The sequence below is a fragment of the Pelobates fuscus genome, chromosome 13 (genome assembly GCF_036172605.1).
Source record: "Pelobates fuscus isolate aPelFus1 chromosome 13, aPelFus1.pri, whole genome shotgun sequence".
Taxonomy (NCBI): Eukaryota; Metazoa; Chordata; class Amphibia; order Anura; family Pelobatidae; genus Pelobates; species Pelobates fuscus.
In genome coordinates, this window is record NC_086329.1 from 101,258,111 (window position 1) to 101,278,700 (window position 20,590).

Below are 20,590 nucleotides of genomic sequence, written 5' to 3' on the forward strand. Positions count from 1 at the left end.
ATAATAATAATAATAATAAACACTATACAGCCTGCATAATAATAATAATAATAATACTAATAATAATAATACTAATAATAATAATAATAAAAACACACAGTATACAGCCTGCATAATAATAATAATAATAATAATAATAATAATAATAAACACAGTATACAGCCTGCATAATAATAATAATAATAAACACACAGTATACAGCCTGCATAATAATAATAATAATAATAATAATAATAAACACAGTATACAGCCTGAATAATAATAATAATAAACACAGTATACAGCCTGCATAATAATAATAATAATAATAAACACAGTATACAGCCTGCATAATAATAATAATAATAATAAACACAGTATACAGCCTGCATAATAATAATAATAATAAACACACAGTATACAGCCTGCATAATAATAATAATAATAATAATAATAATAATAATAAAAAACACACAGTATACAGCCTGCATAATAATAATAATAATAATAATAATAATAATAATAATAATAATAATAATAATAAACACAGTATACAGCCTGCATAATAATAATAATAATAATAATAATAATAAACACAGTATACAGCCTGCATAATAATAATAATAATAATAAACACACAGTATACAGCCTGCATAATAATAATAATAATAATAAACACAGTATACAGCCTGCATAATAATAATAATAATAATAATAATAATAATAATAATAATAATTAACACAGTATACAGCCTGCATAATAATAATAATAAACACAGTATACAGCCTGCATAATAATAATAATAATAATAAACACAGTATACAGCCTGCATAATAATAATAATAAACACACAGTATACAGCCTGTATAATAATAATAAACACACAGTATACAGCCTGCATAATAATAATAATAATAATAATAATAATAATAATAATAATAAACACACTATACAGCCTGCATAATAATAATAATAATAATAAAAACACACAGTATACAGCCTGCATAATAATAATAATAATAATAATAATAATAATAATAATAAAAATAATAAACACAGTATACAGCCTGCATAATAATAATAATAATAATAATAATAATAATAATAATAATAATAATAATAATAATAATAAACACACAGTATACAGCCTGCATAATAATAATAATAATAATAATAATAATAATAATAATAATAATAAACACACAATATACAGCCTGCATAATAATAATAATAATAATAATAATAATAATAATAATAATAATAAACACAGTATACAGCCTGCATAATAATAATAATAATAATAATAATAATAATAATAATAATAATAATAATTAATAAACACACTATACAGCCTGCATAATAATAATAATAATACAAATAATAATAATAATAATAATAATAATAATAATAATAATAATAATAATAATAAACACAGTATACAGCCTGCATAATAATAATAATAATAATAATAATAATAATAATAATAATAATAATAATAATAATAAACACACAGTATACAGCCTGCATAATAATAATAATAATAATAATAATAATAATAATAATAATAATAATAAAAAACACAGTATGCAGCCTGCATAATAATAATAATAATAAACACACAGTATACAGCCTGCATAATAATAATAATAATAATAATAATAATAATAAACACAGTATACAGCCTGCATAATAATAATAATAATAATAATAATAATAATAATAAACACACAGTATACAGCCTGCATAATAATAATAATAAAATAATAATAATAATAATAATAATAAACACACTGTATACAGCCTGCATAATAATAATAATAATAATGAACACACAGTATACAGCCTGCATAATAATAATAATAATAAACACAGTATACAGCCTGCATAATAATAATAATTATAATAATAAACACACTATACAGCCTGCATAATAATAATAATAATAAACACAGTATACAGCCTGCATAATAATAATAATAATAATAATAATAATAATAATAATAATAATAATAATAATAAACACACAGTATACAGCCTGCATAATAATAATAATAATAATAATAATAATAATAATAATAATAATAATAATAATAAACACACAGTATACAGCCTGCATAATAATAATAATAATAATAATAATAAACACACTATACAGCCTGCATAATAATAATAATAATAATAATAATAATAATAATAATAATAAACACAGTATACAGCCTGCATAATAATAATAATAATAATAATAAACACACAGTATACAGCCTGCATAATAATAATAATAATAATAATAAACACACAGTATACAGCCTGCATAATAATAATAATAATAATAATAATAATAAACACACTATACAGCCTGCATAATAATAATAATAAACACAGTATACAGCCTGCATAATAATAATAATAATAATAAACACAGTATACAGCCTGCATAATAATAATAATCACACAGTATACAGCCTGCATAATAATAATAAACACACAGTATACAGCCTGCATAATAATAATAATAATAATAATAATAATAATAATAATAATAATAATAAACACACTATACAGCCTGCATAATAATAATAATAATAATAATAAACACAGTATACAGCCTGCATAATAATAATAATAATAATAATAATAATAATAATAATAATAATAATAATAATAATTAACACAGTATACAGCCTGCATAATAATAATAATAATAATAATAATAATAATAATAATAATAAACACACTATACAGCCTGCATAATAATAATAAACACACAGTATACAGCCTGCATAATAATAATAATAATAATAATAATAATAATAATAATAATAAACACACTATACAGCCTGCATAATAATAATAATAATAATAAAAACACACAGTATACAGCCTGCATAATAATAATAATAATAATAATAATAATAATAATAATAATAAACACAGTATACAGCCTGCATAATAATAATAATAATAATAAAAATAATAATAATAATAATAATAAACACACTATACAGCCTGCATAATAATAATAATAATAATAATAATACTAATAATAATAATAATAAAAACACACAGTATACAGCCTGCATAATAATAATAATAATAATAATAAACACAGTATACAGCCTGCATAATAATAATAATAATAATAATAAACACACAGTATACAGCCTGCATAATAATAATAATAATAATAATAATAATAAACACACAGTATACAGCCTGCATAATAATAATAATAAACACAGTATACAGCCTGCATAATAATAATAATAATAAACACAGTATACAGCCTGCATAATAATAATAATAATAATAATAATAAACACTATACATTCTGCATAATAATAATAATAATAATAATAATAATGATAATAATAATAATAATAAACACACAGTATACAGCCTGCATAATAATAATAATAATAATAATAATAATAATAATAATAATAAAAAACACAGTATGCAGCCTGCATAATAATAATAATAATAAACACACAGTATACAGCCTGCATAATAATAATAATAATAATAATAATAATAATAATAATAATAAACACAGTATACAGCCTGCATAATAATAATAATAATAATAATAATAATAATAATAATAATAATAATAATAATAATAAACACACAGTATACAGCCTGCATAATAATAATAATAATAATAATAATAATAATAATAATAATAAACACACTGTATACAGCCTGCATAATAATAATAATAATAATGAACACACAGTATACAGCCTGCATAATAATAATAATAATAAACACAGTATACAGCCTGCATAATAATAATAATTATAATAATAAACACACTATACAGCCTGCATAATAATAATAATAATAAACACAGTATACAGCCTGCATAATAATAATAATAATAATAATAATAATAATAATAATAATAAACACACAGTATACAGCCTGCATAATAATAATAATAATAATAATAATAATAATAATAATAATAAACACACAGTATACAGCCTGCATAATAATAATAATAATAATAATAATAATAATAATAATAAACACACTATACAGCCTGCATAATAATAATAATAATAATAATAATAATAATAATAAACACAGTATACAGCCTGCATAATAATAATAATAATAATAATAATAATAATAATAATAAACACACAGTATACAGCCTGCATAATAATAATAATAATAATAAACACAGTATACAGCCTGCATAATAATAATAATAATAATAATAATAATTAACACAGTATACAGCCTGCATAATAATAATAATAAACACAGTATACAGCCTGCATAATAATAATAATAATAATAAACACAGTATACAGCCTGCATAATAATAATAATAAACACACAGTATACAGCCTGCATAATAATAATAAACACACAGTATACAGCCTGCATAATAATAATAATAATAATAATAATAATAATAATAATAATAATAATAAACACACTATACAGCCTGCATAATAATAATAATAATAATAAACACAGTATACAGCCTGCATAATAATAATAATAATAATAATAATAATAATAATTAACACAGTATACAGCCTGCATAATAATAATAATAATAATAATAATAATAATAATAATAATAAACACACTATACAGCCTGCATAATAATAATAAACACACAGTATACAGCCTGCATAATAATAATAATAATAATAATAATAATAATAATAATAATAATAATAAACACACTATACAGCCTGCATAATAATAATAATAATAATAAAAACACACAGTATACAGCCTGCATAATAATAATAATAATAATAATAATAATAAACACAGTATACAGCCTGCATAATAATAATAATAATAATAATAATAATAATAATAATAATAATAATAAACACACTATACAGCCTGCATAATAATAATAATAATAATAATAATAATAATACTAATAATACTAATAATAATAATAATAATAAAAACACACAGTATACAGCCTGCATAATAATAATAATAATAATAAACACAGTATACAGCCTGCATAATAATAATAATAATAATAATAATAATAATAATAAACACACAGTATACAGCCTGCATAATAATAATAATAATAATAATAATAATAATAAACACACAGTATACAGCCTGCATAATAATAATAATAAACACAGTATACAGCCTGCATAATAATAATAATAATAATAAACACAGTATACAGCCTGCATAATAATAATAATAATAATAAAAATAATAATAATAATAATAATAATAAACACAGTATACAGCCTGCATAATAATAATAATAATAATAATAATAATAATAATAATAATAATAATAATAAACACACAGTATACAGCCTGCATCATAATAATAATAATAATAATAATAATAATAATAATAAACACACTATACAGCCTGCATAATAATAATAATAATAATAATAATAATAATAATAATAATAATAATAAACACACAGTATACAGCCTGCATAATAATAATAATAATAATAATAATAATAATAATAATAAAAAACACAGTATGCAGCCTGCATAATAATAATAATAATAAACACACAGTATACAGCCTGCATAATAATAATAATAATAATAATAATAATAAACACAGTATACAGCCTGCATAATAATAATAATAATAATAATAATAATAATAATAATAATAATAATAATAATAATAAACACACAGTATACAGCCTGCATAATAATAATAATAATAATAATAATAATAATAATAATAATAATAAACACACTGTATACAGCCTGCATAATAATAATAATAATAATGAACACACAGTATACAGCCTGCATAATAATAATAATAATAAACACAGTATACAGCCTGCATAATAATAATAATTATAATAATAAACACACTATACAGCCTGCATAATAATAATAATAATAATAAACACAGTATACAGCCTGCATAATAATAATAATAATAATAATAATAATAATAATAATAAACACACAGTATACAGCCTGCATAATAATAATAATAATAATAATAATAATAATAATAATAATAATAATAAACACACAGTATACAGCCTGCATAATAATAATAATAATAATAATAATAATAATAATAATAATAAACACACTATACAGCCTGCATAATAATAATAATAATAATAATAATAATAATAATAATAATAATAAACACAGTATACAGCCTGCATAATAATAATAATAATAATAATAAACACACAGTATACAGCCTGCATAATAATAATAATAATAATAAACACAGTATACAGCCTGCATAATAATAATAATAATAATAATAATAATAATAATAATAATAATTAACACAGTATACAGCCTGCATAATAATAATAATAAACACAGTATACAGCCTGCATAATAATAATAATAATAATAAACACAGTATACAGCCTGCATAATAATAATAATAAACACACAGTATACAGCCTGCATAATAATAATAAACACACAGTATACAGCCTGCATAATAATAATAATAATAATAATAATAATAATAATAATAATAAACACACTATACAGCCTGCATAATAATAATAATAATAATAATAATAAAAACACACAGTATACAGCCTGCATAATAATAATAATAATAATAATAATAATAATAATAATAATAAACACAGTATACAGCCTGCATAATAATAATAATAATAATAATAATAATAATAATAATAATAATAATAATAAACACACTATACAGCCTGCATAATAATAATAATAATAATAATAATAATAATAATACTAATAATAATAATAATAAAAACACACAGTATACAGCCTGCATAATAATAATAATAATAATAATAATAAACACAGTATACAGCCTGCATAATAATAATAATAATAAACACACAGTATACAGCCTGCATAATAATAATAATAATAATAATAATAATAATAAACACAGTATACAGCCTGAATAATAATAATAATAAACACAGTATACAGCCTGCATAATAATAATAATAATAATAAACACAGTATACAGCCTGCATAATAATAATAATAATAAACACACAGTATACAGCCTGCATAATAATAATAATAATAATAATAATAATAATAATAAAAAACACACAGTATACAGCCTGCATAATAATAATAATAATAATAATAATAATAATAATAATAATAATAAACACAGTATACAGCCTGCATAATAATAATAATAATAAAAATAATAAACACAGTATACAGCCTGCATAATAATAATAATAATAATAAACACACAGTATACAGCCTGCATAATAATAATAATAATAATAAACACAGTATACAGCCTGCATAATAATAATAATAATAATAATAATAATAATAATAATAATAATAATAATAATTAACACAGTATACAGCCTGCATAATAATAATAATAAACACAGTATACAGCCTGCATAATAATAATAATAATAATAAACACAGTATACAGCCTGCATAATAATAATAATAAACACACAGTATACAGCCTGCATAATAATAATAAACACACAGTATACAGCCTGCATAATAATAATAATAATAATAATAATAATAATAATAATAAACACACTATACAGCCTGCATAATAATAATAATAATAATAAAAACACACAGTATACAGCCTGCATAATAATAATAATAATAATAATAATAATAAAAATAATAAACACAGTATACAGCCTGCATAATAATAATAATAATAATAATAATAATAATAATAATAATAATAATAATAAACACACTATACAGCCTGCATAATAATAATAATAATAATAATAATAATAATACTAATAATAATAAAAACACACAGTATACAGCCTGCATAATAATAATAATAATAATAATAATAATAAACACAGTATACAGCCTGCATAATAATAATAATAATAAACACACAGTATACAGCCTGCATAATAATAATAATAATAATAATAATAATAATAAACACAGTATACAGCCTGAATAATAATAATAATAAACACAGTATACAGCCTGCATAATAATAATAATAATAATAAACACAGTATACAGCCTGCATAATAATAATAATAATAATAAACACAGTATACAGCCTGCATAATAATAATAATAATAATAAACACACAGTATACAGCCTGCATAATAATAATAATAATAATAATAATAATAATAATAATAAACACAGTATACAGCCTGAATAATAATAATAATAAACACAGTATACAGCCTGCATAATAATAATAATAATAATAAACACAGTATACAGCCTGCATAATAATAATAATAATAATAATAATAAACACAGTATACAGCCTGCATAATAATAATAATAATAAACACACAGTATACAGCCTGCATAATAATAATAATAATAATAATAATAATAAACACAGTATACAGCCTGAATAATAATAATAATAAACACAGTATACAGCCTGAATAATAATAATAATAAACACAGTATACAGCCTGCATAATAATAATAATAATAAACACACAGTATACAGCCTGCATAATAATAATAATAATAATAATAATAATAATAATAATAAACACACAGTATACAGCCTGCATAATAATAATAATAAACACAGTATACAGCTTGCATAATAATAATAATAATAATTAATAAACACAGTATACAGCCTGCATAATAATAATAATAATAATAATAAACACAGTATACAGCCTGCATAATAATAATAATAATAATAATAAACACTATACATTCTGCATAATAATAAACACACGGTATACAGCCTGCATAATAATAATAATAATAATAATAATAATAATAAACACACGGTATACAGCCTGCATAATAATAATAATAATAAACACACAGTATGCAGCCTGCATAATAGTAATAAACACAGTGTGGCGGAAACCAACCTGACCACTGGCCACTGGAGGAGCCTGGTTGCCCACCTCTTGCCACTGGAGTATGGCCCTGCATTAAAAACCTTTTATTCTCCCTATGTGAGCAGTGTTACCCCAGATAGCTAAGCCAGGGAGCCCATTTGTATACCGAAAGACTATGGGAAAGACTTTAGCTCCATGGCGATTGAACTGTATGTATGTGATCTGAGCGCCATTCGGTAATAATGTGCACTCAGATCTGAGCTATCTGGGGATTTGTTGAATGTATATGTTTTATGTAGTAATTGTAACACTGTGTGATTTTGTCTTTTTACTAACATGTGGCTAATAGAGTTTTGCCTCTGTCCTTGGAGATAATTGGATTACTTCCCAATTATCTCCAGGACAGAGAGGAGGGATTGTGATGCATTGTGGGATTGTAAGTTTGTGATTGGTCAATGTCCAATATGTTTCCCAGTCTTCCATCTGGTCCCCTAGGGGAGTGTCCACCAGGTGGGAGACCTGCATATAAGCCAGGCTGGTAGCCCCAGTAAATCAGTTCTGCTTGACCCTCAAACAAAGTGTCGTCTCGTTCTTGGGGGGAATTGGATTGTATGCTGTTACACTGCGACTGCCAGGAGTGTAAACTGTTCGTATGGTTTTTCCTGTTCGGCTGTTTACAGCATTCGTGTGTTTGCAGTTCGGGAGTTGGAGGATTCGTATTGTTCCAGTTCGGGAGATTGGTGAATTCTTGTGTTTGCAGTTCGGGAGATTGGTGATTGCAGTAGCTGCCTGTGCATCTGAAAGGGGAATATCGCCTAAATGGTTTTTAACCTCTTGTGTGCAAAACGGTCCGTTACAATAGAGGCAAGCGGCGGGATCATTCCCACAGCCCAGAAGGACAGCTACAAGGTAACACCATTCCCTGGATTTACAAATTGAGGGTAACACTAGTATCCGTACAGCGCCCCTATCTACAAAGGAGCTCAGAAAATGGAGGAGAAGTTTCAAGATAGACTGTACTGTTACGGATCCCTGGGGTCTGGAGCAGTCTCAGAGGAGGACATGTTGAGGTACAGAGAGATTGCCAGAGCTGGGCTATGGGACGAAGCCCTAGAGAAAGTACAGTATTGGCGAGGGGATTGGCGCCGCAGCAGAAGGCAGCGAATCCTGGCTCGAATGGCAGAGCGGATGCCCCTCCTGAGAAAACAGACCGAAGAAGCGTGGGTGACTAGACTCGAGATTCTAGTATATGCAGAACGGACGCTCGATGACGCATACCAGGCGATACAGTGGTAAGCAGCTCAGTGTGTCCCCGAGGTGGCAGAGTATGAGTTCCCAGAGGGTGGAGATTACGCTGGCCCTGGCCTATTTTGGGATAATATTGACGATGAGGACTTTGGAAAAGCTACCGACTCTCGTTTTTGGGACCTGTGTTACGACCGAGAAGACATGCTGGGTCTCCCTAGCGCTGTTGACCTCGAGGCAGACCTACGGTATCTGGTCGCCAAGGAATGTGACCTGGAGTGGGATTACCTGCGACTCATCAATGAGGCCCGGGAAGAGACAACCGGTCCTCTTCCCCAACAGCAACCAGCGGTACCCGAGGTAGCGGACCTCCTAGACTGGTCCTGCGAGGATCCCCAGCGGCAGTGTGTGTCCTTAGGAGAGGAGATAGTTGGTCCCTCTCCCCAGCGGTCAAGTGAGTCCCAGGGAGCTGAAGGTGTCGTCCTTCCTCCCCAGCGGCAGTGTGTGTTCTTAGGAGAGGAGACAGTTGGTTCCTCTCCCCAGCAGTCAAGTGAGTCCCAGGGAGCCGAAGGTGCCGTCCTTCCTCCCCAGCGGCAGTGTGTCCGGCAGGGAGCAGAGACAGTCGGTCTCGCTCCCCAGCAGCGGGACAATATATTTAAAGGGGAGACAGTCGGTCCCCCTCTCCACCAGCAGAGAGAGTGTCAGGGAGAGGAGCCTGTTACCCCCTCTCCCCAGCGGCTGAAAGTGTGTAAGGGAGAGGAGCTTGTTGCCCCCTCTCCCCAATGGCAGCGTAGCCCACCAAGGGGAGACATTAAGCTGTGTGGTGTCACAGTGTGAGGGACCTGGTGCTGTGTGGAGTCACAGTGTGAGTGATCCGGTGCTGTGCGGCGTCACAATGTGAGGGACCCTGAGCTGTGCAGTGTCACAGTGTGAGGGATCTGGTGCTGTGCGGAGTCACAGTGTGAGGGATCTGGTGCTGTGCGGGGTCACAGTGTGAGTGATTCAGTGCTGTGCGCGGTCACAGTGTGAGTGATTTAGTGCTGTGCGGGGTCACAGTGTGAGTGATTTAGTGCTGTGCGGGGTCACAGTGTGAGTGATTTAGTGCTGTGCGGGGTCACAGTGTGAGTGATTTAGTGCTATGCAGGTTCCCAGTGTGAGTGATTTAGTGCTGTGCGGGGTCACAGTGTGAGTGATTTAGTGCTGTGCGGTGTCACAGTGTGAGTGATTCAGTGCTGTGCTAGGTCACAGTGTGAGTGATTTAGTGCTGTGCGGGGTCACAGTGTGAGTGATTTAGTGCTGTGCGGGGTCACAGTGTGAGTGATTCAGTGCTGTGCGGGGTCACAGTGTGAGTGAGCCGGTGCTGTGCGGGGTCACAGTGTGAGTGATTCAGTGCTGTGCGAGGTCACAGTGTGAGTGATTTAGTGCTATGCAGGTTCACAGTGTGAGTGATTTAGTGCTGTGCGGGGTCACAGTGTGAGTGATTTAGTGCTGTGCGGGGTCACAGTGTGAGTGATTCAGTGCTGTGCTGGGTCACAGTGTGAGTGATTTAGTGCTGTGCGGGGTCACAGTGTGAGTGATTTAGTGCTGTGCGGGGTCACAGTGTGAGTGATTTAGTGCTATGCAGGTTCACAGTGTGAGTGATTTAGTGCTGTGCGGGGTCACAGTGTGAGTGATTCAGTGCTGTGCTGGGTCACAGTGTGAGTGATTTAGTGCTGTGCGGGGTCACAGTGTGAGTGATTTAGTGCTATGCAGGTTCACAGTGTGAGTTATTCAGTGCTGTGCGGGGTCACAGTGTGAGTGATTCAGTGCTGTGCTGGGTCACAGTGTGAGTGATTTAGTGCTGTGCGGGGTCACAGTGTGAGTGATTTAGTGCTGTGCGGGGTCACAGTGTGAGTGATTTAGTGCTGTGCGGGGTCACAGTGTGAGTGATTTAGTGCTGTGCGGGGTCACAGTGTGAGTGATTTAGTGCTGTGCGGGGTCACAGTGTGAGTGATTCAGTGCTGTGCGGGGTCACAGTGTGAGTGATTTAGTGCTGTGCAGGGTCACAGTGTGAGTGATTCAGTGCTGTGCGGGGTCACAGTGTGAGTGAGCCGGTGCTGTGCGGGGCCACAGTGTGAGTGATTCAGTGCTGTGCGGGGTCACAGTGTGAATGATTTAGTGCTGTGCGGGGTCACAGTGTGAGTGATTCAGTGCTGTGCGGGGTCACAGTGTGAGTGAGCCGGTGCTGTGCGGGGTCACAGTGTGAGTGATTTAGTGCTGTGCGGGGTCACAGTGTGAGTGATTCAGTGCTGTGCGGGGTCACAGTGTGAGTGATTCAGTGCTGTGTGCGGTCACAGTGTGAGTGATTCAGTGCTGTGCGGGGTCACAGTGTGAGTGATTCAGTGCTGTGCGCGGTCACAGTGTGAGTGATTCAGTGCTGTGCGGGGTCACAGTGTGAGTGATTCAGTGCTGTGCGCGGTCACAGTGTGAGTGATTCAGTGCTGTGCGGGGTCACAGTGTGAGTGAGCCGGTGCTGTGCGGGGTCACAGTGTGAGTGATTCAGTGCTGTGCGGGGTCACAGTGTGAGTGAGCCGGTGCTGTAAGGGGTCACAGTGTGAATGATTCAGTGCTGTGCGGGGTCACAGTGTGAGTGATTCAGTGCTGTGCGCGGTCACAGTGTGAGTGATTCAGTGCTGTGCGGGGTCACAGTGTGAGTGATTTAGTGCTGTGCTGGGTCACAGTGTGAGTGATTTAGTGCTGTGCAGGGTCCCAGTGTGAGTGATTTAGTGCTGTGCTGGGTCACAGTGTGAGTGATTTAGTGCTGTGTGGGGTCACAGTGTGAGTGATTTAGTGCTATGCAGGTTCACAGTGTGAGTGATTTAGTGCTGTGCAGGGTCACAGTGTGAGTGATTTAGTGCTGTGCAGGTTCACAGTGTGAGTGATTTAGTGCTATGCAGGTTCACAGTGTGAGTGATTTAGTGCTGTGCAGGGTCACAGTGTGAGTGATTTAGTGCTGTGCAGGGTCACAGTGTGAGTGATTTAGTGCTGTGCAGGGTCACAGTGTGAGTGATTTAGTGCTGTGCAGGGTCACAGTGTGAGTGATTTAGTGCTGTGCAGGGTCACAGTGTGAGTGATTTAGTGTTGTGCAGGGTCACAGTGTGAGTGATTTAGTGTTGTGCAGGGTCACAGTGTGAGTGATTTAGTGCTGTGCAGGGTCACAGTGTGAGTGATTTAGTGCTGTGCAGGTTCACAGTGTGAGTGATTTAGTGCTATGCAGGTTCACAGTGTGAGTGATTTAGTGCTGTGCAGGGTCACAGTGTGAGTGATTTAGTGCTGTGCAGGGTCACAGTGTGAGTGATTTAGTGCTGTGCGGGGTCACAGTGTGAGTGATTTAGTGCTATGCAGGTTCACAGTGTGAGTGATTTAGTGCTGTGCAGGGTCACAGTGTGAGTGATTTGGTGCTGTGCAGGGTCACAGTGTGAGTGATTTAGTGCTGTGCAGGGTCACAGTGTGAGTGATTTAGTGCTGTGCGGGGTCACAGTGTGAGTGATTTAGTGTTGTGCAGGGTCACAGTGTGAGTGATTTAGTGCTGTGCAGGGTCACAGTGTGAGTGATTTAGTGCTGTGCAGGGTCACAGTGTGAGTGATTTAGTGCTGTGCAGGGTCACAGTGTGAGTGATTTAGTGCTGTGCGGGGTCACAGTGTGAGTGATTTAGTGCTGTGCAGGGTCACAGTGTGAGTGATTTAGTGCTGTGCAGGGTCACAGTGTGAGTGATTTAGTGCTGTGCAGGGTCACAGTGTGAGTGATTTAGTGCTATGCAGGGTCACAGTGTGAGTGATTTAGTGCTGTGCAGGGTCACAGTGTGAGTGATTTAGTGTTGTGCGGGGTAGAGGGTTCGGGTATTCAAAATGTAATCATTAAAAGAAATACATTTACTTTAGCATAATTATAGATCATGACTCTGATGTTTCACTAGTCAATTCTCTGCCATTTAGGAGTTAAATCACGTTTGTTTCTGTTTATGCAGCCCTAGCCACACCTCCCCTGGCTTTGACTGACAGCCTGCATTGAAGAAATTGTGTCATTTTCATTTAGACGTCACTTGCTTTTAAAGTCTGTAAATCTAGCTTTAATCACATTCAGATTTTGTCCGAATTGACAAAATCCCGTGAAAATGACTGAATTCCACCTGCATTGGCAATTCACAGATTTACTTAAGCCAAACGCGGTCAGGACTTGGTCGGTCCAATTGAGTCTGTAACATTCGTTCAAAAGCGTTCGGGAAATCAAGGATATTTGCATCCAAACTAATGCAAAGCACAGGAATTGGAGATTCATCAACAAACGAATGGCGACCAGATTAACCAAATGCTTCCGGGAGGAGGCACATTCACAAATTTGTATTCACTTGCTTTTTACAAGCGAATGCTAATTTGAAGTACTATTTGCTAGTTCTGTCAGCAGGCAAATAGTAAAAAATAGGAAAGAAGGCAAGGGATAATTATGTGGTGGCTGGTCACCGTAAATAAAAATGAGATTTAAAAAAAGCTTATGGGGGTCAATAAGACCCCCATTTGACTGTATTTTTGCATTGTACATCTGAATGCTCCCGCCTGCCTCATATCTACTAAATGTCTAAAACTAGCGACTGGGAAGCTTGTGCCAAGTCTCGAGAGAAGTCTCACTTCTCTTGAGATTGGCTATCACAGTAGCCCACCAATCCGAGGTTCTTCGGTTGTATTGCAAAGCATTAGAAATCTCCCCCCCCCCCCCTCCACACTTTTCTGATAGCTGTCATAGCTAGGGATGTTCATGGGAAAAATATTCGGTTCGGTTCGGCATTCCGAAATTCGGGACTTAAGCACTTCGGAACTTTGACACTTCGGAACTTCAGCATTTCGTGAACCTCGGAACTTCAGGAATTCTGCACTTTGGGACTTGGGGTAAGTGTAGGGTTAGGGGTAGGGCTAGGTTAGGGTAGGCTTAAGGGTAGGGGTAGGTAAGGAGTAGGGTTATGGTTGGTTTAGGGGTAGGGTTAGAGGTAGAGTTAGGGGTAGGGCTAGTGGTAGGAGTAGGGTTAGGAATAGGGTTAGGGTTACTCTAACCCTACTCCAACCACTAACCCAACCCCTAACCCTACCCCAGCCACTAACCCTACCCTAACCCCAACCCTCTCCTGTTTTGCCACTTTTCAGAAATCCGAAGCACTCCGGCACTTCCAAAATTCGGCACTTCCGAAATTCGGCGGTTCGGCATTCCAAAATTCGGCACTTCAACAATTCGGTTCGGCTCGGCATTCTGAAATTCGGCACTTCGGACATTCAGAAGCGGCTGAATTTCTGAAATTCGGCCAAATTTCCATTCGGAACAAAACGAATTGCACATGTCTAGTCATACATGGGAAAGCCTATAAATGGGCTTTCGCTGCTATCTGTGGCCATTCTGCGGCAAGCCCTCCATGGGTGAATATGTATTTTATTTTTCTTCCAGCACGGTTTTCACTTTTTGTGATTTTGTTTTTTTTATTTTATTATAATAAGTAGCGTTGGATATTTTGGGCTGTGATTTGGACCTTTTTGGGGCTGAAGAACAGAAGAATTAGAATAAAAAAAACTTCTGATGGTAAGCATAACATTTTTTTTGTACAGGTATTAGGTTTATCCCACCCCCACTATTATTAGGGTGGTGGGAGGGGGATAGATACGGACTTATTTTTAGGTGGGGCGGCTAGGGTACATGTTATTATTTTTGGGTTGGACAATGGCATTTCCACCCCCCTATTTTATAATATATTAGAACCCGACACCCGTGGTTGGGGAACTGCGGGGGTCTCTCTAGATCTTCCCTACTTTATTAATAATATTAGGCAGCTGGTCACTGGGTCTCCCCCCAATTAATTTTTAAATTAGCACCCACCCAATACCCACAGGTATGTCCATGCCACCTATTTTGTAATTAATTACAACTCCCGCCAGAGCCCATGGGCATGGGCCAGGGATCTGTAAACCCCCCCCATCCTTTTAATAATAATAATAATAGGACCCCCACCCATTGCCAAAGGTGGGGGCCACTACATCATGAACTAAATGTGCCCTATGAAGAAATCCCTCTTTGTGTTCGGTATTGTGAAGAAATCCCCCTTTTATTTCAATATTTCTTCCTTATCCATTTTGTAGATGTAACTACCGAACCAAGACCACCCCTCTGGCTCATTAAACTTCAAAGCCTGCTTCAATTAAACCCTCTATGTGTGCGGCCAGCGTTCGTACTACCGAACGCCACGTGGCTGAGAAAACCGCAGCAATCTTTTTTCAGACGAACAAAGGCAGCGGGACTTGGTCGTCGAGTGTCTGGAACTAAAATCGGACACTCGACTTCCCGAACACCGGTCTCAAACAAACGAACGCTGGATCTATATATACCGAATAGCTAGAAGAGCGCTATTCGGTACTTTTGTTCATACGAATGAGGGGAACAATCGCTGCTAAGAGCCAGGGGAATCCATTTGTGTAATTGTTTGTTTTTTTTCCCTTTTTCTGAATAGACCGGCAAAACCACCCAAACTCCTGGAACTGTTTTGGGCAGCCAGCCCATGGTTAGCCAGTCACAAAGGACTTCCACACTTTTCGAGAATCCCTGAACTGATCTGGGTGAAATTTAAATATGTTGGTTGTTGCGGAGCTGCAATATTATAATCCCAGGATCTCCGCTGGTAGAACACAATAATCCAAGTACAAAGCTGGAAGCAGGCAATATTCCCAAATCCTCCCAAGAACCAGACGAAACACAGTCTGAGAGTCAACTGAACTTTATTCAAAAAGACTGATATTTATAGCAGGTCACTCAACTGTCACTTTATTAAAAAAACTGATATTTATAGCAGGTCACTTAACAGGGGTTTCCAAAGATGGGCAGCAGGGGTTTTGGTTGAGGGGACTGGAGGGAGACTACCGTTTCCAGGTCCTCCTCCCATCAGCCCCTGCTGTAACATACAGTAATGAAAACCACGAGGACATAAACCGTTACCTTTCTACTTCAAAATATACAACTTAGTCAGTTTTAATAGCAATGCTAACGAATGGGGAGGATTCGAACAGACATACACAGTACAGCATAAATTAAACATAGCCGGAGACGCCACACTATACCGGCGCGCAGTACACAACAGAAAATAGGCACAACCATTCTATCTTAGGCAGTCCCAAGTGGCTAGGTTTGCCACAATGCTCCCCCAGAACCAAGCCGGCATACACAGTCTGATCCCAACGGATCGGCTTGGGGATGTCCGGGGGAGTGCTCACAGATCATTTCTCAAGTTCTGTCTGTCTGGACAACCCATCGGCGTTAGCATTCAGTTTTCCAGGGCGATAATGGATCGTGAAATCAAACGGCTGCAGTGCCAAACTCCAGCGCAACAGCCGGGCATTGTCTCCTGACACCCTGTGTAGCCACACCAACGGGTTGTGATCTGTGAGCAAGGAGAATGGTTGTCCATACAAATAAGGTTGTAACTTTTTGAGGGCCCACACCACGGCCAGGCATTCCTTCTCGATGGCGGCGTAGCTTACTTCCCTTGGTAATAATTTTCTGCTTAAGTAAGCTACGGGATGTTCTCCGCCATCAGCTCCCACTTGGCTCAGTACTGCCCCCAATCCAAACATGGAAGCGTCTGTGTGAACAAGAAATCGTTTAGTTGGATCAGGGGCAGTTAACACAGGAGCCTTAGTTAATGCAGTTTTTAGTTCATGGAATGCCTGTTCACACTCTGGGGCCCAGTTGACCTGTCGTGGCAAGTTTTTATTGGTCAAGTCCGTCAGGGGTTTGACCAGGGCGCTGTAATTGGGCACAAATTTTCTGTAGTAACCAGCGGTACCAAGGAACGCCAATACTTGTGTCTTTGTCCTGGGGGTAGGCCACTTAGCTACTGCCTCTATCTTGGCCGGTTCGGGCCTCTGCTGTCCGCATCCTACCCTGTGTCCCAGGTACTGCACCTCTGCCATCCCTATGTGACACTTGCTAGGTTTTAGTGTCAGCCCTGCCTCTCCAATACGGTCAATGACCACACTAATATGTTTCAAATGATCTGACCAGGTCTGGCTATAAATGGCTATATCATCTAAGTACGCACAGGCGTACTCTTGGAACCCGTCCAGTAGCCGATCTACCATCCTCTGAAAGGTAGCCGGAGCGTTTTTCATCCCGAAAGGCATGACCCGAAATTGATACAGGCCAAACGGGGTGACAAACGCCGACTTGGGGATGGCCTCCTTGGCTAGTGGAATCTGCCAGTATCCCTTACACAGATCAATGGTAGTGAGATACTGGCCTCTTGCCATCCTATCTAGCAGCTCGTCTATACGGGGCATCGGGTAGGCGTCAGACACTGTTTTTGTCATTGAGCCTCCGGTAGTCTACACAAAACCGCGTGGTGCCATCCTTCTTGGGTACTAGCACTACCGGTGATGCCCAGGGGCTATCTGAATGTTCGATAACCCCTAACTGCAACATTTCCTCAATTTCTTTCCTCATGTGCTCCCTTACTGCTTCAGGGATACGATACGGAGTCTGTCTCATAGGGAGCTGTCCTGGGGTCTCTACTCGGTGGGTAGCTAACAGAGTGTACCCTGGTAAATTGGAGAAGGTAGCACCTTTTGCCGCAATCAACTCCTGTACCTGGGCACGCTCCTGGGGACTTAGCCGCTCCCCCAGCTGCACACCTGTAGCGTTTTCTGCAGAATCTTCCTTTTCTAACATGTCTGGTAAGGGCAGATTCTCATAATCCTCAGTGGCTGGGGCACAGATGGCTGCTACCTCCTCTATTCTATGGTGATAGGGTTTGAGCATGTTCACATGGAGCATGCGTCGTTTCCCTACCCCAGAGCACGGGCCGATCACATAAGTGGTGTCACATCTCCGTTCTACCACTTGGTATGGGCCCTGCCAGGTGGCCTGTAGCTTGTCTGTGCGGACAGGTTTCAAAATTAGAACTTTCTGTCCCACCTGAAAGCTACGGTCTCTGGCTCCCCTATCGTACCACCGGCGCTGTTGCCGCTGAGCCGCCCGGAGGTTCTCCCGTACGGTTTGGGTCAGAGCCTCCAAGCGGTCCCGGAACTCCAGCACGTATGGCACAATGGGGACTCCATCTGCACTGCTCCCCCCCTCCCAATGCTCTCTAATTAAGTCTAGGGGTCCTCTCACCCTTCTCCCAAACAATAACTCAAACGGAGAGAAGCCGGTAGATTCCTGTGGCACTTCTCGGTACGCAAAAAGCAGATGGGGTAAAAACCTCTCCCAGTCCTTATGGGACTCCCCAAATGTCCTGAGCATCTGCTTCAAGGTACCGTTAAAGCGCTCACATAACCCATTGGACTGCGGGTGATAGGCAGAATTTACAATTGGCTTAATGCCACATAACTTCCATAGCTGGTGGGTCACTTCGGCTGTAAATTGGGTCCCCCTATCCGAAATTATCTCTTGGGGAAATCCCATCCTGGAAAATATCTTCATCATAGCTTCGGCTACCGTTTCTGCTTGTATATTGGAAAGGGCTATAGCCTCCGGGTACCGGGTGGCATAATCTACAATGGTCAGAATATACCGCTTGCCGGAAGGGCTAGGCTTGGACAGTGGTCCTACTATAACCACTGCTACTCTGCTAAAGGGTTCTTCAATAATGGGAAGGGGGCACAATTTTGCTTTGTGGCGGTCACCCCTTTTTCCCACTCTCTGACAAATGTCACATGTCTGACAATACTGTCTCACATCTCTAGATATACCTGGCCAGAAAAATGCATGTGTCAATCTGTACCTCGTTCTTGTCATCCCTAAATGCCCAGACAGCGGAATTTCGTGGGCAATTCTAAGCACTTCCTGCTGGTATTTCTGGGGCACTATAAGCTGCTTATTAGTCACATGTACCGACCCCCCTACCACCCGCTCAGCAACACGATACAACAGATTTTTCTCCCATACATACTGTTCTCCCTCTAAACCTGTCTGACCAGCTGTCGCCTTATCCTTATATATTTGCAACGTGGGATCGTTTTTAACCTCTGCCTCAAAGTCAGTCGGGGTATCCCAGGAAACACGGGTTACACGGGGTACATTGTCTCTTACCTGAGCCTCAGAGTGTGTGGAAGATGAAGCCGTGGTGCGAGCCTGCTGACGGGTGGTCACTGGATATGCCTCATGGCGAGGACTTTGGGGCACAAAAGCGGAAGTAATTTGCCCCAGGTCATTCCCCAAAACAACATCAGCTGGTAACTTGTGCATCAGCCCCACCTCCACCATACCTTCCCCCGCACCCCAATTCAGATGTACCTTGGCAGTTGGTAGCCGGTACATGGCACCCCCTGCTACCCGGACTGCTACCGATCCCCCGGTATGTGCTGATCCTGACACCAAATGCGGGGCAACCAAAGTTAAGGTAGCGCCGGAATCACGTAGCCCCTGTACCTCTTTCCCTTCCAGAGTCACGGTCTGGCGATGTGGTTGTCGGTTGTCAGTAGCATGGATGGACATTACATCGTGCAAAACGCCCAGGGGTTCATCAGCTGACTCAAGCGGCACTCCTGG